Source organism: Culex quinquefasciatus, chromosome 3, assembly GCF_015732765.1.
Source record: "Culex quinquefasciatus strain JHB chromosome 3, VPISU_Cqui_1.0_pri_paternal, whole genome shotgun sequence".
Taxonomy (NCBI): Eukaryota; Metazoa; Arthropoda; class Insecta; order Diptera; family Culicidae; genus Culex; species Culex quinquefasciatus.
This window is the reverse complement of record NC_051863.1, coordinates 95,483,004-95,510,267: the sequence shown is the minus strand read 5'-3', so window position 1 is coordinate 95,510,267 and position 27,264 is coordinate 95,483,004. Positions and strand designations below refer to the sequence as shown.

Here is a 27,264-nt window from a genome sequence, read left to right as displayed (position 1 = left end):
GAGATCTCAATACTCCTTTTTCATCAAGGAAAGGAGTAAGATTTCGAATTGGGCTGTCTTTTGGAACATTCTCTCCTACACTAAGTGATTTCAATTCATTTGTAAATTCGTTCCATTGCGCTTTTCTTATAAGTAAATTTTCTGCCCGTTGCAAATCATGGACTGATATGATTGCGTTAAATTCGTTTTGGTCCTTGCGGACTCGTATCCATTCTACGAATTTAATTAGTATAGCCGTCGATCTTTTAAGTCTTTTCCATGAGGAAAAGTTTTCCTCATTTATGAAGCTTAAGTTAGGGATTTCAATGGTCTTTATCATGTGTACAGGTTTTAATTCTTCAAGGGTTGGTTCTTTCTGTTTGTTTGAGGGCCAATGATATTCTGTTTTATACAGAAAATCTGGTCCTGTAACCCAAATACTATCTTTAATGATAGTTTTGGTAGCTTCATCCGCCGGATTGTTCTTGGAATCAACCCATCTCCATTGATTAGTAGTTGTACTATCAAGTATCTCACTAACCCTGTGAGCAATAAATTGCTTATAGTTTCTCGGTTCAGAGTTGATCCAAGCTAGGACTGTGCGGGAATCAGACCAAAATGTAATGGATGCGTAATTCAATCGTATTTCCTTTACAACTGTTTCCACTAAACGGGTACCTAACACGGCTGCTTGTAGTTCCAATCTTGGTATGGACATAAGTTTGTTAGGAGCTACCCGTGCTTTAGCTGCAACAATACATAAATCAATTGATTCCTTTCCAATTGTTCTCATATAGATAACAGCAGCATATGCTCTATCTGAAGCGTCTACAAAAACATGAAGTTCTCTTGAAATAATTTCTCCTTTCAAATTAGAGTAACATCTTGGAAAGAATTCTGTTTTTAACTGTTCCAGCCTGTTTGTCCATGAAATCCACTGGTTAAGCATTTTGTGTGGGATTTTTTCATCCCAGTTTGTACCTGTTCTCCACAATTCTTGCATCATAACTCGACTCTCTATGGTTATGTTTGAAATAAGTCCGAGAGGGTCGTAGACACTCATTGCTATGGATAGCATTTCTCTTTTTGTAGGCCAGTCTGGGAAATTATCATTTTTCACCCTATATCTAAGAGCATCCTTTTCGGTATCCCAATAGATACCAAGAACTTTTTCGTAGGTTTGCTCGTCGTTTCCAAGCTCAACTACTTTTTTCTGCATCCTTTTATCTTCAGGAATACATTCAAGTATCGAACTTGAGTTTGAAATGAAATTTCTTAAATTGAAATGTGCATTTGCTTGAATTTTTATTACGTTATTAATTATCATGTTGGCCTTTTCAACTGAGTCAAAACTATCTAAATAATCATCTACGTAATGATTATCAATTATGGCCTTGACTTCCTCTGGATATTTTTCTTGAAACTTAAGCGCATTTTGGTTTTTAACGAATTGAGCACATGCTGGTGAACATGTTGCTCCAAAAGTCATCACCTGCATAATGTATATAACAGGCTTTTCCGTTGGATCATCTCTGAACAAAATCTTTTGTGATTCTTGATCTTCTTTTCTAATGCGAACTTGGTGGAACATCTCTTGGATGTCCCCTGAGACCGCATATTTACCCTCCCTGAACCGAATTAGAACTCCTACTAAAGATGATAACCCTAGGGGGGTGCCACTTCGGTTCCGGCGGGTTTCTCGCATCTGAAACTGCGTGATCGGCTCCGTCGGCTTCGAATCCGATCCGAACCCTCGATTTTTTTTCAAACAAAGTTAATTCAATCCATTTAAGCGTGTAACGCTCCGCTGTGGGTTGCGAACTGTCAACCGTTTTGTTTTGTTTTCCTCCAGTTTTGTGGCGAAGTGCGAACGTGTACAAACAAAAAGGAGTTTTTAGTTGTTTGTCCAACCGGACCACTTCCACGATGGCCAACACCACCGCAGAACTTGCCGTAGAATCTTCCTCTGTTCTCGCTCCAGCAATTAATATGCAGAACATCACTTCCGCCGCCGTCGTCCACTTTTTGCTGGACGAACTGGTCCGGGAGCTAAAGTTGTTTGCCTAGAAGAAGATGGACACGATTTGGCAGAAAACGTAGGAGGATTTAGAGAAAAAATAGATCCTGCAAGAAAACAAGGGCTAAGCCCGTGGTCCGTGGACACGATCATCGACGTTCATCATCGACGCAGTTGCAGGTTCAGCTGGCGGAGAATCCGACCAAGGCGAAGCCGATCGGTGCGCGGCTGGATGATTCAGCGTTGCGTGGAAGATGGACATTGCCGACAGGCCGGATATGGATGGACGTGGTGGTGTCTTCGATTATGAAGGTAAAAATTCTCAATTTTTATAGCAAAAAATAAACTCATTTAAATTCCTACCTTTATGTTACCCAGAGCCTCCCCTTCCGCAACACGGTACTGCGTTGCTTGTATCTGGGCGTTCCACAACATGTATCCGTCAACATGTGCCAGTGTCGGATCTCCCTGGAAGACCCGTTGGCCGTCGCCGAACTGCTCGACAATCTGTCTAATTGTGGCAAACACACGGACCTGATTGCGTACTACATCTGTACGATTCTGTCACGCAGCAGTTCCTGAGACAGGTTCTGCAGACGCACAAAGCTACCGATTCCGTCGAAATGTATTTCAAACTTAAGCCGCGAATCACGAATGCTGCGCCGGAAGAGCCAATATCAAACAAGAGCAAGAGACACACCAAGCGAACTTTGAGACACAGGCGAGAATTTTGTCCGTAAAGATTACGATCGATCTGCAGTTACAGTTCACAATTCGGACCAACCCCGCGGATCTGCAGATCCTGCGCGCGACTAGGAAAGCATCGCGGGTGTCGATTTCCCACATGGCGACGGGAGTTGCGGACGCGCGCACAGCGGTAAAACGTGCGATCCGTTCCTGAGCGATAATCTGGTGTTTGGTGATTGGTCAGGGCTACGAATTGGGAAAAGTTTTCGGCCACGGCCACGCTGCGAGTGATTCATCTCGGGCACGAGATAGAATCGTTCGTGTTGATGCAGAGGTATCTGCCGAAAGAGAGTGGACTGAGCTCCGGATGTGGCCTGTACGCGCTCGGATTGATCCGCGCTTATCACAGGTTAACATTTTTAGGTAATTTAATCAGCAGAAGGACGCTTAAAACGAGAATGTTTGAGGCTGGGGCTGGCCAACGGGAAATCACCGGCAGGACATTTATGAGCAGTCTTGTGAGCAATTAATCTTTGACTTGCAACAGAACGATACTGTAAGGGTGAGACGACTGGAATTACCATGGGAATGGTCATGCTCGGTTCAAAGCAAAACCATGGTCGGGTCGCGTAAGCCCATTAGACCCAGCACGAGAAGATTGTGCGTTGGTTGGCTGTCAGAATTCTGCTGACCATCAACACTAAACCCTGGTCATCACTAACAAGCACGAGGACATGGTCAAGTACGGCGCCATCCTTGCCCAGGGCATGACCATCAGCCTCCAATACCGTACCGTACCAACTGCAAGACAGGTCAGAATACTCGGTTTCACCCAATACTGGTACAGGTTCCCTCTGGGTCAGTGTTTCTTTCTAGTATTCTGGAACGATCTCTAAACCGCCGCCCACGCATCTCAGCTACCACTCGAGGAGAAGAAACGCAAAATAAAAAAAAACCTTTCATAATGTCATAATAAATTCTTTTCTTTTTTTCTATTCTTTTTTTATGTCCAACAGGAAGTTGGATTCTCCGTTGCGTTTTCTTTCATATTTCGATACTTGCTCACGGTAGATTACGGAAGTGCCCTCTGATGGGAGACATTTTCCCAAGTTCTGTCAACGGTATCTCCCTCCCTCGAGCAGCTGTCGTCAAACACTTTCTCCTTAAACATGTCCAAAACGCTGGCTTATCCGCGATCATCGCGTTGTCACCGTCCACCTTGGGCACGAGCCCAATGGTACCGAGTGTACGTCCCCCACGAAGATGACGTTCCTGGAAAGATACAAGATTAGTTTCGATACGAACTTATGTCGCTACTAGTTGAATCTTACCTTAGCAGCCACTACTCCTCGTCCTTCTTGGGGGCCATTCGTTTGTGCGAGTTGCCAGCACTTCCAGTGTCACTCAAGTGCTCGAATCGAGCGTTTCTTTGCTGCCTCCGGACTCCGGAGGCTTTCTTGGTGCTGCCGCTGCCACTGCCCAAACTAGAGCTGCATACTTTTTCTTTGACTTCCGATGACGACAGGAGGCCTTCGGTTCCGGTTGAACTTGAGTTGGATGCTCCACCGGAGGCGATCTTGTTGTAGGACAGGGTCGACATTGGGAGTAGCTTGAAGCGACAAATGATGGTGTGATCCCAAGCGGCGTTCAGTAGCTGACCGAATTTCGGAACTCCGTTCGAGATCGTTAATCCGATCGCTCCGTGCTGGTACATGGGACTGTTCTTCATGCATATCTGGGCCCCGGCTTTTTAGTCGTTGCGTTGTATTTGTCCCAAAGTCGTTTACGTTAGCCAAACGGCAAGACGCCCCACCAGTTCGTCACTTTCAGTGCTTGAAACGGTTTAGAGCGTACACGTGGGATTTATCCGTCCTTGTCCAGCCCAAACAGCTGGTGGCCACATGTTCCAGCTTGCTGCCGGCATAATCGAGCAACTTGTCCTTCTAAGTGGCGATGCGTCCACTTTCGGTAGAGACCGGAAACCGGATTGATGTCCACGAAATGTACGTGACCTTCTCGTACAGTTAATCCTGCGGAACCATCTTCGGGTGGTAGATGTTGGTCGGTTCACTGCTCCGTCTGCCCAGCGCCACTGATGCAACTTCCCCTTACTTGTCACTCCGATAAACTCCGAGTTCAGGATCTACGGTATAGAAAAATTTTACTGTTAGAGATATATTTATTACCTAAGTCCGTTTCTAATTCTACAAACAACGCTCCTTTACCGCGGGGGACATCGTACATGGAATCAGAAATCTATCTTAAAAGGCACGCAGACAATTTTGCTCAATAACTATTTGCCAAACGCCAATACCAGCGGTCTTCCCCTAGCAAAAAAACACTTCACAACCTTTCGGATATCCCCCACAGGCTCTGGTGTGCCCTACTTACCTGCCTAGTTACCACACTTCTTTTCACAGGCGTCCTCGCGGAACCACAGGCGTGGTCCAAAGTACCGTCGAATCCTTTCCGCTCGCCACCGTCCGAATCCTTTCCGCTCGGCACTGTTCAATCCAGATCTGCTTCCACCACTGGTATCGCATCTTCCTCCTCCCTCGGAACCACCGGCCAGAAGTCCGGACGTTTCTCCCATATCGACAACAGAACCGGAAGCCGATACTTTGCCGATTGGTCGCTCCGTGGCTCGCTGCCTACCAATTCTCCCCTTAGGCCACTTTTCCTCGAATCACTCAACCTTTGCGCAAGGCACTCTGTGGCCACAGATTCTTCCGCTGGGTAACTTCGGCACAACTCGCGAAAATCAAATTGAAAACATTACGATTGGAAAACATGATTTTCTAAAACATAAACAAACCAAACGAAATGTCAAAACGGTCAACACTCTGAATGAAATTACACAGATTCGGCTAAACAGAGGGAGCGAGTCTGAAGGATTTGGAGCGGATCCAAATCCGCTTCGAAAACTCGAAGTGGCACCCCCCTAGTGATAACCCATCCGGTCCAGAAAGCAATTTTGAGTTTAATGATTCACCTCCTATTTTTGCCGCAGCATCAAATACTAATCTACGCTTAGGAGGATTTTTGTTTAAATTTACCACAACGAAATGTGGTATGTAATAAGTGCGTTCTGATTCTTTCTGTTCCATCAGCGTCGCTTTACGTAAATAGCCCTTTTCCTCATATTCCTTTATTTTGTTGGAATACCTTGTTCTTAATTCGGGCTCTCGATTCATTTTTCTCTCTTGTAATTTTAATCTATTCAACGCAGATTGATAACTGTTAGGAAACGATATTTTATCTTCTTTCCATAGCAGTCCTATTTCATACTGACCGTTGGAATAGTTTAAAGTCTGCTCCATTATTCGCAGAGCTCGCTCATCACTGGATGATTTCATCTTTTCAACTAATTTTACTCCAAAATTTTCAGTTGAAAAGTAATCTTGCATCATTTGCCTAAAATCATTCTCAATTGATATCTCTTCCATTGAAAAGAGATGATCATATTTGTTGGATTGTCCATGGTTGCTTCCGTATAGCATCCAACCTAACATGGTGAGTCTTGCAATTGGCTCATTAAATCCTCCACACCTTTCTTCAATTCCTCTGAATAGATAAGCATGCGGCAATCCTAAAAGAATGGTTGGCTCCGCTTTATCATAAGCCTTGAGATCGATGTTTTTAAGATAATTAAATTTGTTCTTCAACGTTTTTATATTAACTGACTGCGTAGGCAAAGCCAAATCCTTGATTGTCCGCATGTTCTTGAGATTAAAGGTCTTGCCATTTGGACCCGTTATTTTGAATTCTACGGACATACTTTCAAAGTCCTCTTGAATTTCTCCGTTCGTCCATGCCAATGTCATAGGTTTAAACGAACCTTTAATCTTAAGTATTTTGACTATTTCGCTATTGACAAGACTTACCGAAGAGCCTGAATCAAAAAATGCGAAAGTGTTAAATTTATTATCTCCATTCTTCAGCGTTACGGGGATAATTTGATAATATACCTTGTTCTGATCTTGAACTTGGCAATTAACTGCATTGAATTCTTCTGGTGGATTTTCGGCCTGTCTATTTGCCGTAGACAAGTTTTCATGCACCATGGGATGATGAGCTTTCTTGCAGCCATCTATGGTACATTTTACCGGAATTTTACATTGTTCAGATTTGTGATTGCTGTAGTTACAACAACTATAGCAAACTTTTTTTGTTTTAAGCAGACGTCTTCTAGCTTTAACGTCCATCTTTTTAAAGTTATCACAAGTGGTTGTCTTGTGATTTCCATCGCAACTAAAACATTTGAGTTTTTTCTCTGGTTTAATTTTCTGAGTCAAGTGAACATTCACTTTCTCTTTAGTCTTAGTTTCAGTTCCTTCACGATGTTTTTCTGCTAAGAGAACTGTCGCTAAATCTTTATGAGGTTTCATCCACGTATGAAATTCCTCCAAAGTGGGTGCAACATATGGATCCAGCAAAGATGATGATGCTTTTTTATCCAAAACATATTTCGTCCATGTTTGAAACATGGACGGTGGTAATTTAAAGGTTAAATCTTTGACCAATCTAGAGTCGACTAGGAGGTCTGGCCTTTTTAATTGATTCATGGTCACTATTAGATTTTCTAATGATGTAACAAAATCAATCATTGTTTTGGGAGCTTCCAATTTTGGATTCTTAGCTCCCAAAACGCAATTAATCAAATTTTGGTAAATTGCATCAGCATTACCAAAATTTTCATTTAACCTATGGAGGATCGTCTTTAAGTTATTGTGATCCATTAAAAGTGGATTCACGAGCTTAAAGGCATCTCCCTTTAGGTATTTCTGTAGACGGTTTAAATTTTCTAGATCGCTAAAACCACCTTCTTTGGTGGTTAGCTCAAAGGTGTCATCAATGTTACTTCCGGGGTACCTCAAGGCTCTCATTTAGGCCCATTACTTTTTATTCTTTACGTAAATGATGTATCCTTTATATTTAACCCGTATAGGCCTGGGTGAAATTGGAATCACTAAAATGGCCATAACTCAGCGAAAACTCAACCAATTTGCATACTTCTTTATTAGTTGGACTCGTTAGAATGTCTATTTTCCGAAAATGACCCGCAGAACCCGGAAATGTTCCGGTGGCCGGAGATATTCCGGTGGGTCACTGGGTCAAACAGGGTCAAAATGGCCATTTTTGGGTCCCGCACTATTTTGTTAATAGAAATCTAGGAAAAAACACATTTTTTCATGTTACGATCTTTGTTCTACCAACAGACAATACTGACCATTGATTTTGCACCACCGGGGATGTTCCGGATTGAGCGGGCAGGTTCCCTACCCCGGGGGAACCGGTCAAGGGACGGTCAGAAATAAAACTATTTCAATCATGGCAATATGGGTGTCAAAGTTCATCATTTTCAAAATCAAGCTCATCTATGATCCCCAAAACCACCTTTGGACCGATCTGGCCACTTTAGAACCGGTTCCCGGTACTCCGGTGAAACCCGGAATAATGCAAATTACGGGATTATTTCTGAATAATTTTTGGCAGGGCAATATGGATGTCAAAGTTCATCAGTTTCAAAATCAAGCTCATCCATGATCCCCAGAACCCCTTTTGGATCGATCTGGCCACTTTGGGACCGGTTCCCGGTACTCCGGTGAAACCCGGAATAAGGCAAATTACGAGATTATTTCTGAACAATTTTTGACTGTGCAATATGGGTGTCAAAGTTCATCATTTTCAAAATCAAGCTCATCCATGATCCCCAGAACCACTTTTGGATCGATCTGGCCACTTTGGAACCGGTTCCCGGTACTCCGGTGGAACCCGGAATATGGCAATTTACGGGATTATTTCTGAATAATTTTTGGCAGGGCAATATGGATGTCAAAGTTCATCATTTTCAAAATCAAGCTCATCCATGATCCCCAAAACCACCTTTGGACCGATCTGGCCACTTTGGGACCGGTTCCCGGTACTCCGGTGGAACCCGGAATATGGCAAATTACGGGATTATTTCTGAACAATTTTTGACTGGGCAATATGGATGTCAAAGTTCATCATTTTCAAATTCAAGCTCATCTATGATCCCCAAAACCATCTTTGGATCGATCTGGCCACTTTGGAACCGGTTCCCGGTACTCCGGTGAAACCCGGAATAAGGCAAATTACGGGATTATTTCTGAACAATTTTTGACTGGGCAATATGGGTGTCAGAGTTAATCATTTTCAAAATTTAGCTCATCCATGATCCCCAGAACCACTTTTGGATCGATCTGGCCACTTTGGGACCGGTTCCCGGTACTCCGGTGGAACCCGGAATAATGCAAATTACGGGATTATTTCTGAACAATTTTTGACTGGGCAATATGGATGTCAAAGTTCATCATTTTCAAAATCAAGCTCATATATGATCCCCAAAACCACCTTTGGACCGATCTGGCCACTTTGGGACCGGTTCCCGGTACTCCGGTGAAACCCGGAATATAGCAAATTACGGGATTATTTCTGAACAATTTTTGACAGGGCAATATGGATGTCAAAGTTCATCATTTTCAAAATCAAGCTCATCTATGATCCCCAAAACCACCTTTGGACCGATCTGGCCACTTTGGAACCGGTTCCCGGTACTCCGGTGAAACCCGGAATAAGGCAAATTACGGGATTATTTCTGAACAATTTTTGACTGGGCAATATGGGTGTCAGAGTTAATCATTTTCAAAATTTAGCTCATCCATGATCCCCAGAACCACTTTTGGATCGATCTGGCCACTTTGGGACCGGTTCCCGGTACTCCGGTGGAACCCGGAATATGGCAAATTACGGGATTATTTCTGAACAATTTTTGACTGGGCAATATGGATGTCAAAGTTCATCATTTTCAAATTCAAGCTCATCTATGATCCCCAAAACCATCTTTGGATCGATCTGGCCACTTTGGAACCGGTTCCCGGTACTCCGGTGAAACCCGGAATAAGGCAAATTACGGGATTATTTCTGAACAATTTTTGACTGGGCAATATGGGTGTCAGAGTTAATCATTTTCAAAATTTAGCTCATCCATGATCCCCAGAACCACTTTTGGATCGATCTGGCCACTTTGGGACCGGTTCCCGGTACTCCGGTGGAACCCGGAATAATGCAAATTACGGGATTATTTCTGAACAATTTTTGACTGGGCAATATGGATGTCAAAGTTCATCATTTTCAAAATCAAGCTCATATATGATCCCCAAAACCACCTTTGGACCGATCTGGCCACTTTGGGACCGGTTCCCGGTACTCCGGTGAAACCCGGAATATAGCAAATTACGGGATTATTTCTGAACAATTTTTGACAGGGCAATATGGATGTCAAAGTTCATCATTTTCAAAATCAAGCTCATCTATGATCCCCAAAACCACCTTTGGACCGATCTGGCCACTTTGGGATCGGTTCCCGGTACTCCGGTGAAACCCGGAATAAGGCAAATTACGGGATTATTTCTGAACAATTTTTGACTGGGCAATATGGGTGTCAGAGTTAATCATTTTCAAAATTTAGCTCATCCATGATCCCCAGAACCACTTTTGGATCGATCTGGCCACTTTGGGACCGGTTCCCGGTACTCCGGTGGAACCCGGAATATGGCAAATTACGGGATTATTTCTGAACAATTTTTGACTGGGCAATATGGATGTCAAAGTTCATCATTTTCAAAATCAAGCTCATCTATGATCCCCAAAACCACCTTTGGACCGATCTGGCCACTTTGGGACCGGTTCCCGGTACTCCGGTGAAACCCGGAATAAGGCAAATTACGGGATTATTTCTGAACAATTTTTGACAGGGCAATATGGATGTCAAAGTTCATCATTTTCAAAATCAAGCTCATCCATGATCCCCAAAACCACCTTTGGACCGATCTGGCCACTTTGGGACCGGTTTCCGGTACTCCGGTGAAACCCGGAATAAGGCAAATTACGGGATTATTTCTGAACAATTTTTGACTGGGCAATATGGGTGTCAAAGTTCACCATTTTCAAAACTTAGCTCATCCATGATCCCCAGAACCACTTTTGTATCGATCTGGCCACTTTGGGACCGGTTCCCGGTACTCCGGTGGAACCCGGAATATGGCAAATTACGGGATTATTTCTGAACAATTTTTGACTGGGCAATATGGATGTCAAAGTTCATCATTTTCAAAATCAAGCTCATCTATGATCCCCAAAACCACCTTTGGACCGATCTGGCCACTTTGGGACCGGTTCCCGGTACTCCGGTGAAACCCGGAATAAGGCAAATTACGGGATTATTTCTGAACAATTTTTGACTGGGCAATATGGATGTCAAAGTTCATCATTTTCAAAATCAAGCTCATATATGATCCCCAAAACCACCTTTGGACCGATCTGGCCACTTTGGGACCGGTTCCCGGTACTCCGGTGAAACCCGGAATAAGGCAAATTACGGGATTATTTCTGAACAATTTTTGACTGGGCAATATGGATGTCAAAGTTCATCATTTTCAAAATCAAGCTCATCTATGATCCCCAAAACCACCTTTGGACCGATCTGGCCACTTTGGGACCGGTTCCCGGTACTCCGGTGAAACCCGGAATAAGGCAAATTACGGGATTATTTCTGAACAATTTTTGACTGGGCAATATGGGTGTCAAAGTTAATCATTTTCAAAATTTAGCTCATCTATGATCCCCAAAACCACCTTTGGACCGATCTGGCCACTTTGGGACCGGTTCCCGGTACTCCGGTGAAACCCGGAATAAGGCAAATTACGGGATTATTTCTGAACAATTTTTGACTGGGCAATATGGGTGTCAAAGTTCACCATTTTCAAAACTTAGCTCATCCATGATCCCCAGAACCACTTTTGTATCGATCTGGCCACTTTGGGACCGGTTCCCGGTACTCCGGTGAAACCCGGAATAAGGCAAATTACGGGATTATTTCTGAACAATTTTTGACTGGGCAATATGGGTGTCAAAGTTCATCATTTTCAAAATTTAGCTCATCCATGATCCCCAAAACCACCTTTGGACCGATCTGGCCACTTTGGGACCGGTTCCCGGTACTCCGGTGAAACCCGGAATAAGGCAAATTACGGGATTATTTCTGAACAATTTTTGACTGGGCAATATGGGTGTCAAAGTTCATCATTTTCAAAATCAAGCTCATCCATGATCCCCAGAACCACTTTTGGATCGATCTGGCCACTTTGGAACCGGTTCCCGGTACTCCGGTGAAACCCGGAATAAGGCAAATTACGGGATTATTTCTGAACAATTTTTGACAGGGCAATATGGATGTCAAAGTTCATCATTTTCAAAATCAAGCTCATCTATGATCCCCAAAACCACCTTTGGACCGATCTGGCCACTTTGGAACCGGTTCCCGGTACTCCGGTGAAACCCGGAATAAGGCAAAGTACGGGATTATTTCTGAACAATTTTTGACTGGGCAATATGGATGTCAAAGTTCATCATTTTCAAAATCAAGCTCATCTATGATCCCCAAAACCACCTTTGGACCGATCTGGCCACTTTGGGACCGGTTTCCGGTACTCGGTGAAACCGGAATAAGGCAAATTACGGGATTATTTCTGAACAATTTTGACTGGGCAATATGGGTGTCAAAGTTCACCATTTTCAAAACTTAGCTCATCCATGATCCCCAGAACCACTTTTGTATCGATCTGGCCACTTTGGGACCGGTTCCCGGTACTCCGGTGGAACCCGGAATATAGCAAATTACGGTATTATTGCTGAACAATTTTTGGCTGGGCAATATGGATGTCAAAGTTCATCATTTTCAAAATCAAGCTCATCTATGATCCCCAAAACCACCTTTGGACCGATCTGGCCACTTTGGGATCGGTTCCCGGTACTCCGGTGGAACTTGGAATAAGGAAAATTACGGGATTATTTCTGAATAATTTTTGACAGGGCAATATGGATGTCAATGTTCATCATTTTCATAATTAAGCCATATTCCGGGTTCCACCGGAGTACCGGGAACCGGTCCCAAAGTGGCCAGATTGGTCCAAAAGTGGTTTTGGTGATCATGGATGAGCTTTGTTTTGAAAATGATGAACTTTGACATCAATATTGCCCTGTCAATTATTCAGAAATAATCCCGTAATTTGCCATATTCCGGGTTCTACCTGAGTACCGGGAACCGATCCCAAAGTGGCCAGGATCATGGATGAGATAAATTTTGAAAATTGTGAACTTTGACACCCATATTGCCCAGTCAAAAATTGTTCAGAAATAATCCCGTAATTTGCCTTATTCCGGGTTTCACCGGAGTACCGGGAACCGGTTCTAAAGTGGCCAGATCGGTCCAAAGGTGGTTTTGGGGATCATAGATGAGCTTTGTTTTGAAAATGATGAACTTTGACACCCATATTGCCTGTGAAAAATTATTCAGAAATAATCCCGTAAATTGCCATATTCCGGGTTCCACCGGAGTACCGGGAACCGGTCCCAAAGTGGCCAGATTGGTCCAAAAGTGGTTTTTGTGATCATGGATGAGCTTTGTTTTGAAAATGATGAACTTTGACATCAATATTGGCCAGTCAAAAATTATTCAGAAATAATCCCGTAATTTGCCATATTCCGGGTTCTACCTGAGTACCGGGAACCGGTCCCAAAGTGGCCAGATCGATCCAAAAGTGGTTCTGAGGATCATGGATGAGCTTTGTTTTGAAAATGGTGAACTTTGACACCCATATTGCCCAGTCAAAAATTGTTCAGAAATAATCCCGTAATTTGCCTTATTCCGGGTTCCACCGGAGTACCGGGAACCGGTCCCAAAGTGGCCAGATCGGTCCAAAGGTGGTTTTGGGGATCATATATGAGCTTGATTTTGAAAATGATGAACTTTGACATCCATATTGCCCAGTCAAAAATTGTTCAGAAATAATCCCGTAATTTGCATTATTCCGGGTTCCACCGGAGTACCGGGAACCGGTTCCAAAGTGGCCAGATCGATCCAAAAGTGGTTCTGGGGATCATGGATGAGCTTGATTTTGAAAATGATGAACTTTGACACCCATATTGCCCAGTCAAAAATTGTTCAGAAATAATCTCGTAATTTGCCTTATTCCGGGTTTCACCGGAGTACCGGGAACCGGTCCCAAAGTGGCCAGATCGATCCAAAAGGGGTTCTGGGGATCATGGATGAGCTTGATTTTGAAAATGATGAACTTTGACATCCATATTGCCCTGCCAAAAATTATTCAGAAATAATCCCGTAATTTGCATTATTCCGGGTTTCACCGGAGTACCGGGAACCGGTTCTAAAGTGGCCAGATCGGTCCAAAGGTGGTTTTGGGGATCATAGATGAGCTTGATTTTGAAAATGATGAACTTTGACACCCATATTGCCATGATTGAAATAGTTTTATTTCTGACCGTCCCTTGACCGGTTCCCCCGGGGTAGGGAACCTGCCCGCTCAATCCGGAACATCCCCGGTGGTGCAAAATCAATGGTCAGTATTGTCTGTTGGTAGAACAAAGATCGTAACATGAAAAAATGTGTTTTTTTCCTAGATTTCTATTAACAAAATAGTGCGGGACCCAAAAATGGCCATTTTTGACCCTGTTTGACCCAGTGACCCACCGGAATATCTCCGGCCACCGGAACATTTCCGGGTTCTGCGGGTCATTTTCGGAAAATAGACATTCTAACGAGTCCAACTAATAAAGAAGTATGCAAATTGGTTGAGTTTTCGCTGAGTTATGGCCATTTTAGTGATTCCAATTTCACCCAGGCCTATACGGGTTAAATCTAGCCCAAGTCAAAATGTTGCCATCAAAATATGGCAGCTCCATAAGTGACTGCCTTTTCAACAATAAGGCGAGATTCACTTCATCCGGGCTAGGCTCTAAACGCGTAGCCTTTAATTGGTCTACAAGTTCTTTAAATGATTCTTTCTGAAGCTTCAAAGCTTCAGATTGAACCTTATTTTCACATTCTTTTATGGAGTTTTGGAGCTTTTGCTCCAAACTCCGAATGTGATGAATTGCTTGGGCGCACTTCGGACAAGCCCAATATTCATCCGCTTGTGGCGATTTGCTTAATTTGCAACATTTTTCATGAAAGTGCCTATTGCACTCATGACATTCAATCATTGTGTCCTCATCTTTTTTGTCGCATAAACGACAATTGCCTAACTTATTATATTTATATCTGATGGACATCCTGTACTAACCTTGCTGTTCCTCAATGTCGCACAAACGAAGATGACCTCACTGCGTCGGTCAAACGAAGGTCACTTTGCTGGTCGCACAAACGAAGATCACTTTGCTGGTCGCACAATCGAAGATCACTCTGCTGCGTCGCTCAAACGAAGATCACTTTGCTGCGTTGCTCAAACGAAGATCACTTTGCTGCGTTGCTCAAACGAAGATCACTTTGCTGCGTTGCTCAAACGAAGATCACTTTGCTGCGTTGCTCAAACGAAGATCACTTTGCTGCTCGCTCAAACGAAGATCACTTTGCTGCTCGCTCAAACGAAGATCACTTTGCTGCGTTGCTCAAACGAAGATCACTTTGCTGCTCGCTCAAACGAAGGTCACTTTGCTGCGTTGCTCAAACGAAGATCACTTTGCTGCGTTGCTCAAACGAAGATCACTTTGCTGCTCGCTCAAACGAAGATCACTTTGCTGCTCGCTCAAACGAAGATCACTTTGCTGCGTTGCTCAAACGAAGATCACTTTGCTGCTTTGCTCAAACGAAGATCACTTTGCTGCGTTGCTCAAACGAAGATCACTTTGCTGCGTTGCTCAAACGAAGATCACTTTGCTGCTCGCTCAAACGAAGATCACTTTGCTGCTCGCTCAAACGAAGATCACTTTGCTGCGTTGCTCAAACGAAGATCACTTTGCTGCTCGCTCAAACGAAGGTCACTTTGCTGCGTTGCTCAAACGAAGATCACTTTGCTGCGTTGCTCAAACGAAGATCACTTTGCTGCTCGCTCAAACGAAGATCACTTTGCTGCTCGCTCAAACGAAGATCACTTTGCTGCGTTGCTCAAACGAAGATCACTTTGCTGCTTTGCTCAAACGAAGATCACTTTGCTGCGTTGCTCAAACGAAGATCACTTTGCTGCGTTGCTCAAACGAAGATCACTTTGCTACTCGCTCAAACGAAGATCACTTTGCTGCGTTGCTCAAACGAAGATCACTTTGCTGCTCGCTCAAACGAAGATCACTTTGCTGCTCGCTCAAACGAAGATCACTTTGCTGCGTTGCTCAAACGAAGATCACTTTGCTGCGTTGCTCAAACGAAGATCACTTTGCTGCTTTGCTCAAACGAAGATCACTTTGCTGCGTTGCTCAAACGAAGATCACTTTGCAGCTCCCCTGCTTCGCACAAACTAAGCTCACTTTGCGCTTGAGCTGTTTTCCTCTCTGGAGTACACCAAAATGTTGTGCCCAGGGGATTGTGATCGAAATAAACTCCAAGACTACTGAACTGCGACTAACTTTATTTAAAACAAAATTTGGTTTTTATAATTGGTCTTAATTCTAAACAATTATTCTAAACAGTTTATTCTAAGCAATGAAAGGGATGACAATAGTTTGCATTTATACTAAACTCCTCCTACTGATAATTTTTCTAATTTTCCTTTCTTCTTACTCATCAATGGAGATATGAGCGTGGGTGTATCGCGCTGTCCTCGTCCTTTTCCTTGTTCTTGTCCTTCCTAGATCCTTTTTTCTTCCATGAGGATCACTTTCTTGAGTAGGCGTGGAATCCAATTTCTGGTTCCCACGCACTTTCGCCAGATGCCATTTCTGCGTCTGGTTTCGATCGGTATCCCGTCGTAAAAGGGACCCGATCGTAAAATCTCATCCCTTCGCGGGAGATCTTCAATTTTACAGCGTGTCGTAACCCTTCTCGAATTACGTCGCCTGTGTAATTGCTCGGCTCCGTTCCCATCGTCTGGCAAGGGACTCGGGCCATGTGTTTTTTAGTAAATTTCCATAAATTTTGAAGGAATCCATTTAGGGAATTTTTGGAAGTCCTTGAATTAATTTATAGGTTCTCCGGTTCTTGAGAAAATAAAATTCAAATTTTCTCTCGTCCCTCGGAACACATGTGCGTCGTAAATTTTCCAAAGTCGTTCGTCTGTCTCGTCAGCGACAGGCCCTAAGCGCAAGCATCGGCGAGAAAAACCCGATTCAGATCAGAAATCTTGCTATGAGCGTGCCAGCTCCAAACTTCTCAAAACACCTTCGGGTAAAACACTTTCTCTTGCCTGGACCGGCACAATCGTCCAGTGTTGTCACGATTCAGCTCACTCTCAGGTCTTCGGTCGTCGAGGCATCACCATGACACTACCATCAAAAGCAACGCGAATCTAGGGCGCGGATGTTCAGTCGGGAAACCGCTGGATTTAACCCTTAGCCGGACTCATGGTGATAGGAGACGGGGAAATCCTCTCAAACCTCCAGGAATCGACCACTCTCGTACGACTATGTCGACTTTGTCGTTTGAGAGCTTCTAGAGTGCTAATCGTTCTCTCCACCGATTTTGACACCTAGATACTAAGCAATTTATCCCTAATCCTTTCGTTAATTATTGTTCAATGTTAGATGTAGAGCTTGCAGTTAATCTTCAAATTATTAGCTGTAAAGTTCATTGAATGTTGCCATTTGGGGGCACGCCAGAAGGATGCAACAAGAACTGCGCTGGAGGCAATCTGGGCCAGGTCAACGTTGGCCAGCTGATCGATATCTGTGTGGCCGTGTAGCCACAGCTTCGAGTTTGTTTAGGTTCAGTATCGCTTGATCAAAATTTGGAGAGCAAGGCGGGCTCTCGCACTGAAGTTTTTGTTAGTTGTTTGTGATGTAACTCACACCGATCAGAATTGGCCTCCAGCACGCTTCGAAGGAAGTGAAGTTTGAAAATTTTCCGTGTGGCACTTCCATACCACACGGAAAATTTTTGCCCAAATGGTAGGACTGTATAACGATTAGACTTAATTGGTAGCGAAAACGTAGTTATTAGTCCTAGTTTGTACGAAACTGTGAAAAGTCTGCGCGAAATTCCCCGCATCACCCCTCGGCCGCTGTCAGTTGGCGTTCACCAAGGAACTCACCACAACCCAAGCAAGAGCGTGAGAGGAAACTGCGCGACCGCAAGAGCAAACGGGAAGTCTGCTGCGATCAGCCTAAGCAAGTGCATGTCCGCGCACCAACGTGCACGAGTGTGGTCAAAAACCACGTGTGTTCCGCGCGTTCGAGGAAAGTTTCGCGAACGGTAGTGACCCGTGTGTGCTCCCTTGTGAGACGTTCCGTGTGTCCGCCATCGCCCCTGTGCGCCCTCCTCAAGCGTCGCAACGACGGCTCCGCGGGTAAACAAAACCCGCACCAGCAAGAGCCTCAGGCCCAACGCAACCCGGGCGCGACACGAAGAGGACAGAGGTGCAGAAAAGGCGGCACGGCGGCTTCGAAAAGGGTAAGGCGACGAACCAAAAGTCCCGCGTGGGAAACGGAACCGCACCGCACACGAGACGGTGACGCATCTGCCTGGACGAAGGCTGACTCAAAGCGGACAATACCATCCCGCGCTCGAAGCGCGCTCAAGCCAGGAAGAGCGACATCAACGAACCGCGAAAATTGGTGCCGATACAATCTCGAGAACGCCGATCTGGAACGGCGTGGGTACAACTAGCAGCAGGAACAAGAACGCACAGCGGAACCGGCCTAAGCACCTCCACCTCCACCACCCGCAACCGAAGCGGACGGCCACGGTCAGATTGACCGCCACGAAGACCCTCCAGGAGAGGGTCTTTTGGTGGAGACTCGAGCTCGTCTGGACATCGAGGCGGACCGGTGCTGAAGAAGTTACGGGCGGAGCGAGCCGAATCGAACGGCCGCCGTGCGGGACAAGAGCACACGTTTGTGCGAATCGCGTGAGAGCGCGGGGACGCGGATCGCTCGGCGCTTCCGCGTCGTGGGCCGTCAGGAAGGATCGAGTCGTGGCTGACTTCGGGGTGACTGCTGAGGGCGAACGCGGCAGCATGCAGCAACAGTGAGGAGAGGCGCCAGCGCGCAAGTACCGCTAGTTTTAAGCACAATTTCACACAAAACATGATGTTCCGGATTTAGATAGATCCAGGTTAGGCAAAGTTTGCGAGGTCGCGTAAGAGCATGTTTGTATGTTTTGAGAATCGATACGCAATATAGTCATGAAGTTTATTTTGTTGGGTTTTTTTATGCAGCTCTTGAGCTAGCCGGAAACGTCTCGTTACAAGTTGCAAAATAAAAGAAGAAACCCCCCAATGTTATTACATATTTGGAAAGATAATTGATTTTCCTACAAAGAAATATCTTGCAGAATGAACCATATAGTATCTGTGCTTCCCCCTGAAATAAAAATGTAGCGTGACGGGACAACATCGTAAAACTGGACTTTTAAAAGGCACACTACAAAAATCGCTACAGTTTTGCCAGTTTGTTTTTAAAAAACTTTTGCTCTTCTACACATTATCACAAATTAAAAAACGAATCTTTTGCTCCTTGAACTGAAAGAATTGGTTGAAATTTGAGTTTTTGCCAGCCATTTCTTTTCGTGACGGGACAACGAAAGGAGCAGATTTATGAAAAAACTCCTCTCCCGTTCAATGGCTTGCAGACCACATTTGGTCAATATTCTTGGCTTTTAAGGTAAGAAAACGCATTTAATGCACATTGCAATTATTGCATCATAATAAAAATGATTTTTTTCATATTAAAAATCACATTGAAAATTAAAAAATGTGACATTTTGGTGTAGCTTCGCTAAGAATCGGTCTATTAATGTCCTATAATAAAACCTTAACCTACAGTTGTTCAAACTAACAAAAAGTATGATTTATTTTGAAACTAAAATTTCGTGACGTTGCAACGCAACGAAAAACCATGTTTTCAAAAACAGAGCGTTGCAACGTCACGAAATGTAAGTGGTCTCTAAAAATCAAGGTTTGATTTTTTCGTAAAACTAATGATTGCATTCGATTTGTTGGCCAATTTTACACTAAAAATGGAAGAAGAACTCCAAATTTGTCGTTTAACAGAGCAGGGTTTATGGCGAAACATGAATTGGGTCAGGATTGAGAAAAAGTCACGCGTTGCAACGTCACGCTACATATTCCCTCTCAAAATCGAATACTCGCTTAAAACAAAGTTTCAACACTGTTTATTATAGGAAATTTAATGTACTTTCCGAATCTGTAATACATATGTACCTTTTCAATGTATTTTGTGAGTTACAGCCGAAATACTGAAAAAGAAAAGTCAAAGTGTTGCAACGTCACGGCAGAATGTGTCCAATACATTTAAAACATTACGAATTCAACCATTTTCATCGGCCCGATGAAATTCCCCTACCCCCCTTTCCAAACCTCCCAAAAATATTCCGTTCACTTTTAAAAGTCGCATGGGTTCCCTGCACTTTTGCCACTAGTGAACAACAAAAACATCCCCTCCCAAATCCCCACGGGACTGTATGGGCGTAGCCTTGGAGCACAGTGTGGAAATTTACGTTCTCAGAGATTTTTGGTTGTACCGGGCAACAATCAAACTGTCTAAGAATATTAAACTGACCATTGTGGCACCCCCTACAGCGTGGTGCAGACCCGTAATGCTATGTTATGCTATGTTGATTTCTAAATGTTTTATTATTTTTGAAATTGTAATTTCTTTGAGTTTTTTTAATTCTTATATTGCAATTTAATTTTATTGTTCAAAACCTATAATTCTTAGAAAATTTTGAACTTTTGATAACCATGCTTCTTTTATTTTATTTTATTTTATTTTTTTATTTTTAAATCTTAATTTTTAAATTCTTAAAAAAAATATCAAACCAAGTTGACATTTTGAACTTAAAAATATCATGTCATGGTACCGAAAATTATCATCCAGGAACATGAAATAATCATGGCCAATTCTGCTTTTTCCTGAAAATATTGGTGCGAAAAAATATCATCCAGAAACATAAAAAAATCAAGAAAGGTTTTGCCTGAAAAAAACTGTTCGTAAAAATATCATCCAGAAACATTAATGTATCATGAAAAGTTGTGATTTGTGAAGAAATCTTACAAATTCAAATTTCGAAACTTCCCATGATACATTTTTATTTTCAGATGGTATGTTTCGACAGAAAACTTAAAAGGACTTATTTTTTAAGTAAAAGTGCATCGCGCAATCTGAACTGAGCAAGCCCAATGCACTGTTTACAAAAAAATAGTCACAAGAAGTTTTTTTTATGTCGAAAAATGTCATCTGAAAACATAAAAGAACTATGAAAACAAGTGATATATCGGTGTTTTTTTTAATTTTCTGAAAATATATAAATGTACAAGAGACTAATTTATTTATAAAAAAGTGCAGGTGGTTATGTTCTACATGACCAATATGACAAAGAACTTTGTACAAAACTCTAAAAATCATGCTATTTTTATTTATATTTTTTAATTCTTTTCCAATTTATTTAATCCTGAATAATTAATTCTAATTAAATTCATTCAAACAATGGCACCGGTAGAACCTTCCCTCAGGGCCATGGCTACTCCGGGTGTGGCAAATCCTGTCAAAATGGCCATTTTCATCACCAGTATAAAAACCATGAATTTTGATACCCATATTGCCCCAAGTCGAATGGTTCAATAAATGTCCCCCGGTCAATCCTGTCAAAATGGCCATTTTTATCACCAGTATAAACACCATGAATTTTGATACCCATATTGCCCCAAGTCGTATGGTTCGATAAATGTCCCCCCGGTAGAACCTTCCCTCAGGGCCATGGCCACTCCGGGTGTGGCCTATCCTGTCAAAATGGCCATTTTCATCACCAGTATCAAAAACCATGAATTTTGATACCCATATTGCCCCAAGTCGTATGGTTCGATAAATGTCCCCCGGTAGAACCTTCCCTCAGGGCCATGGCCACTCCGGGTGTGGCCAATCCTGTCAAAATGGCCATTTTCATCACCAGTATCAAAAACCATGAATTTTGATACCCATATTGCCCCAAGTCGTATGGTTCGATAAATGTCCCCCGGTAGAACCTTCCCTCAGGGCCATGGCCACTCCGGGTGTGGCCAATCCTGTCAAAATGGCCATTTTCATCACCAGTATCAAAAACCATGAATTTTGATACCCATATTGCCCCAAGTCGTATGGTTCGATAAATGTCCCCCAGGTAAATCCTTTCCTCAGGGCCATGGCCACTCCGGGTGTGGCCTATCCTGTCAAAATGGCCATTTTCATCACCAGTATCAAAAACCATGAATTTTGATACCCATATTGCCCAAAGTCGTATGGTTCGATAAATGTATCCCCGGTAGAACCTTCCCCAAGACACTGGCCACTCCGGGTTTGGCCAATCCTGTCAAAATGGCCATTTTCATCACCAGTATCAAAAACCATGAATTTTGATACCCATATTGCCCCAAGTCGTATGGTTCGATAAATGTCCCCCCGGTAAATCCTTTCCTCAGGGCCATGGCCACTCCGGGTGTGGCCTATCCTGTCAAAATGGCCATTTTCATCACCAGTATCAAAAACCATGAATTTTGATACCCATATTGCCCAAAGTCGTATGGTTCGATAAATGTATCCCCGGTAGAACCTTCCCCAAGACACTGGCCACTCCGGGTTTGGCCAATCCTGTCAAAATGGCCATTTTCATCACCAGTATCAAAAACCATGAATTTTGATACCCATATTGCCCCAAGTCGTATGGTTCGATAAATGTCCCCCCGGTAAATCCTTTCCTCAGGGCCATGGCCACTCCGGGTGTGGCCTATCCTGTCAAAATGGCCATTTTCATCACCAGTATCAAAAACCATGAATTTTGATACCCATATTGCCCCAAGTCGTATGGTTCGATAAATGTCCCCCGGTAGAACCTTCCCTCAGGGCCATGGCCACTCCGGGTGTGGCCAATCCTGTCAAAATGGCCATTTTCATCACCAGTATAAAAAACCATGAATTTTGATACCCATATTGCTCAAAGTCGTATGGTTCGATAAATGTCCCCTGGTAGAATCTTCCCTCAGGGCCATGGCCACTCCGGGTGTGGCCAATCCTGTCAAAATGGCCATTTTCATTACCAGTATCAAAAACCATGAATTTTGATACCCATATTGCCCCAAGTCGTATGGTTCAATAAATGTCACCCCGGTAGAACCTTCCCTCAGGGCCATGGCCACTCCGGGTGTGGCCAATCCTATCAAAATGGCCATTTTCATCACCAGTATCAAAAACCATGAATTTTGATACCCATATTGCCCCAAGTCGAATGGTTCAATAAATGTCCCCCGGTAAAACCTTCCATCAGGGCCATGGCCACTCCGGGTGTGGCCAATCCTGTCAAAATGGCCATTTTCATCACCAGTATCAAAAACCATGAATTTTGATACCCATATTGCCCCAAGTCGTATGGTTCGATAAATGTCCCCCCGGTAGAACCTTCCCTCAGGGCCATGGCCACTCCGGGTGTGGCCAATCCTGTCAAAATGGCCATTTTCATCACCAGTATAAAAAACCATGAATTTTGATACCCATATTGCTCAAAGTCGTATGGTTCGATAAATGTCCCCTGGTAGAACCTTCCCTCAGGGCCATGGCCACTCCGGGTGTGGCCAATCCTGTCAAAATGGCCATTTTCATTACCAGTATCAAAAACCATGAATTTTGATACCCATATTGCCCCAAGTCGTATGGTTCAATAAATGTCACCCCGGTAGAACCTTCCCTCAGGGCCATGGCCACTCCGGGTGTGGCCAATCCTATCAAAATGGCCATTTTCATCACCAGTATCAAAAACCATGAATTTTGATACCCATATTGCCCCAAGTCGAATGGTTCAATAAATGTCCCCCGGTAAAACCTTCCATCAGGGCCATGGCCACTCCGGGTGTGGCCTATCCTGTCAAAATGGCCATTTTCATCACCAGTATCAAAAACCATGAATTTTGATACCCATATTGCCCCAAGTCGTATGGTTCGATAAATGTCCCCCCGGTAGAACCTTCCCTCAGGGCCATGGCCACTCCGGGTGTGGCCAATATCCTACACTGAAATAAATATCATGATTGTTGCTATTAGTTTTGCATATAGATTTTTGCAAAATGCTTCTGCACATAAACGGTGTGAGCCCCGCATATAAACTCTATCAGCATTACGTATACATGGATACGAATTTTAAATATGCTAACGCATATAAAATGTATGTTCACAGCACATGAACAGTATATGCAATGCTCACAGATTTTGATATGCACCCACTTATGATATGTTTGTTGCAAATTCATAGTTTTTAAAATATTTTTCATTTGATTTTCAATAGAAACGTGCTTTATTTTTATTTGGTATTGCTAATGTAAAATTTCTGTTTCAATTTTCTTTCAATATTTATTACAATGTTTTTATGATGCTACTAATTTACGTTTTTTATTTGAAAGTGTTTTTGTTTTTCGGGGAGGGTTTTTTTATTTGTGAGTGTGTTTTTTTATTTACATTCTAAGTACTCTTACAAGCAATCGCGTTCGACAGCGGGAACCTCTTTTGGCAGGCCGTTGGTACGTGGTACGCTTCGCTGCCAAGGTGCACTTCCTGAGTTCGACGTTCTCCTATTCGTGAGCAGGACGATGTGGTCCGTGTGGGTGGGTTAGGAGGTAGCACCAATCCCCAATGGAGGTCATGCAGATCAATGTTGTGGGTGGCAGAACCAGCTTCATCGAAAACTGCGAATCGAAACCATCGAAAACATGGTCTCAATCGACGTCTCCGGTCCCGGTAAGCACTTCAACAAGCCAACAGTCCTCTCCGAATCGCGACCAACTCCTTTCCGGAACGAATCTTTGGAGATACCTGCAGCAACTGATCCTGCGTTAACCGGGTCATCTCGGCACCAGCTGAAATGGCACACGCACTTTCATCATCCGCAAAAAAGTGGACCCTTTGTTGGGGGTTCAACATCTACACCAAAACTCACCCTCGAAGTCTGCTCAGGTCCGACAGAATGTCTTTGGCCGCCGGCGCTGTGACATCCTTCCGAGCAGATCATCGTGCGTTACGTGGATCTCCTCGGCGTGGGTGTATCAGGGGGTTGACAAGCTGACTCCCAGGTTGGCGTAACGGAACGTTGATTTTCTTGGTCGCTTTCGAGATGCGTTGGTTCGGCGGCCGCCGGAACGGGTATACGGCGTCCATTTCGTCTGCCCTTCTCATCTTCCAGATCTAACGGTGGCTTGCACACCACTCTCTTTCCTTTTCGTTCCGCTAGCAATCCTCGACCTAGATCGCTTCCTGCAAGCGTCCTGGGCACAGTACCCGCGATCTTCCCTCGACGGCGGAGGACTCCTGTACCGCTCGCGAGTTTCCAAGTCACGGTTGCCGTAGTTGGGATTTCGCTGCTCGCAGAAATTCCCAGTCTCTGTCCAGGTGAATGCATTTGCGTGACCACGATCGGCGCTTTTCGACGCCGGAGATGGGCGTTTAAGCTGGAAGAAAAAAGGATTGTAAAATCGCGCTGTTCGAAACAATACCTGAATGTCTACAACCTTTTGCTGGATGGTTAAATGTTTTAAATAACTACCTACACCTTTTTTACTATTGAAAACAACTCTTTTTTAAAGAAAATTCGAAATTATTTTGCACCAAAACCACGAGCAAACCGATTTTGTTCAATTCTTCGCCATGTTGTAGTGGCTTTGCACACCTTCGAGCATGCTGAGCATGCACTCATAAATGTTGTGAGCATTGCATATAAGTTGTATGTGTAAAAGCATACTGCAAAAATCTATACTATCGTGAACATACAACTTATATGCGGTGCTCACAAAGTTTGTTTGCGAGAATAATATCGTTTAATAGGCAGGAAACAAACTCGGTTATGTGCAACGCGCATATAAAATCCATGAAGAGTTTTATCCAAATTATACGTGGAACATATAATGTTTAAATCGACCATCTATATATTTTATTACGCTAGTTCAAGACAAAGTTATGTGCAATTAGCATATAGAATAAATCATGATTTTAGTTTCCGTGTACCAGTTTGGTCCCAACCCCATTGCCTTGAATCATTCTGGTTTCCGAGTGACCGTTCTATTCCTCCCAAGTTGGTGCACAATCTGTGTCTTTCAATGTGTGTATGTGTGTGTGAGCAATAAAATAACCACCGTCGATCCGTCTCTGACGGATTTTCGGTCAAAACTAACTGTTCAGAGGCTATCTGTTAGCTTATATAGTCCGCATGAAATGTGGCAACATGGTGCAAATTTTGCCTCGTCTCCTGCTTTCTTGGAACTGTCATGCGAGAATGTTGCACCATTGTTGCCACATTTCATGCGAACTATATAAGCTAACAGATAGCCTCTGAACAGTTAGTTTTGACCGAAAATCCGTCAGAGACGGATCGACGGTGGTAATTTTATTGCTCACACACACACATACACACATTGAAAGACACAGGTTGTGCACCAACTTGGGAGGAATAAAACGGTCACTCGGAAACCAGAATGATTCAAGGCAATGGGGTTGGGACCAAACTGGTAGGATATTGGCCACACCCGGAGTGGCCATGGCCCTGAGGGAAGGTTCTACAGGGGGGACATTTATCGAACCATACGACTTGGGGCAATATGGGTATCAAAATTCATGGTTTTTGATACTGGTAATGAAAATGGCCATTTTGACAGGATTGGCCACACCCGGAGTGGCCATTGCACAATGTTCGGAATGGCAAAATTAAGTGGAATAAATTGACGTCCTAGCCAAATGGTGTCTTCGGAAGAGTTGTTGTTCTTGATAAGGGCTATGTTTTGAAGTTATTGACATACAGGGTGACGACCTGCCAGGGTGTCAACCATAATTAACTTTGTTGGATGACGTTGTAGGGCTTTGGTGTCTTGGGCAAAGTTGTAGAGGAGAAAAATTCATGAAGGTTGGTCGAAGGCGCCAAATTTGTAGCTCTTAATCTACTCGTGATATACGCCAGTTTTGCAAAAATGGTCCAAAAAGCACTTTTTTGTGATAACTTAAAATGTTTGCGTTTTAGCGGCCTACTATGTTCTGAAGAGTTGTTTATGACATAAAATTACATATCTTTGCCGAAAACAGCAAAATGTTTTGAGCCTTTATTGAGGAGTTATAACCATTTTTAAGTGATTTTGAGCCTATTTTCAAGTTGCAATGTTTTCAAAATGGCGCATTTTGGCGCAAAACCGAACAATGCACCTGAAAGTACACACTTTCAACTACATTTCCTGAAAATATCTCCGTGTATATATTTTTAGATATCTCAATTTGAATTTGCCGATTTTTAATCAATTTATTTATAAATGTTATTCGAAATCATAATGAATACATGGTGAAAATCGGTAAATTGAAGGGTAAATTGATCGATTTTTATGGAAATTACATTGTCTATGAAAAAATACGACAACCTTTCCAGAGTGACCACATATAAAAGGAAATACTTAATTTTAAATACGAACAATTATTTAAAATTTTCACTTACATTATTTTTGGGAAAAACATGTATTTATTCATAATTTTAAAAAGTGTATCATAATTTTAAGCATGAACAATGTTTTACTGCGGGCGTCAATAATTAGAGTTCACGTGCG

At 43.3% G+C, this 27,264-nt stretch overlaps 1 pseudogene; it reads left to right on the top strand.

The window, feature by feature from the left end:
* Window positions 1-1,905: 1,905 nt before the first annotated feature.
* Window positions 1,906-3,316, top strand: LOC6051059 (annotated as a pseudogene).
* Window positions 3,317-27,264: the final 23,948 nt, after the last annotated feature.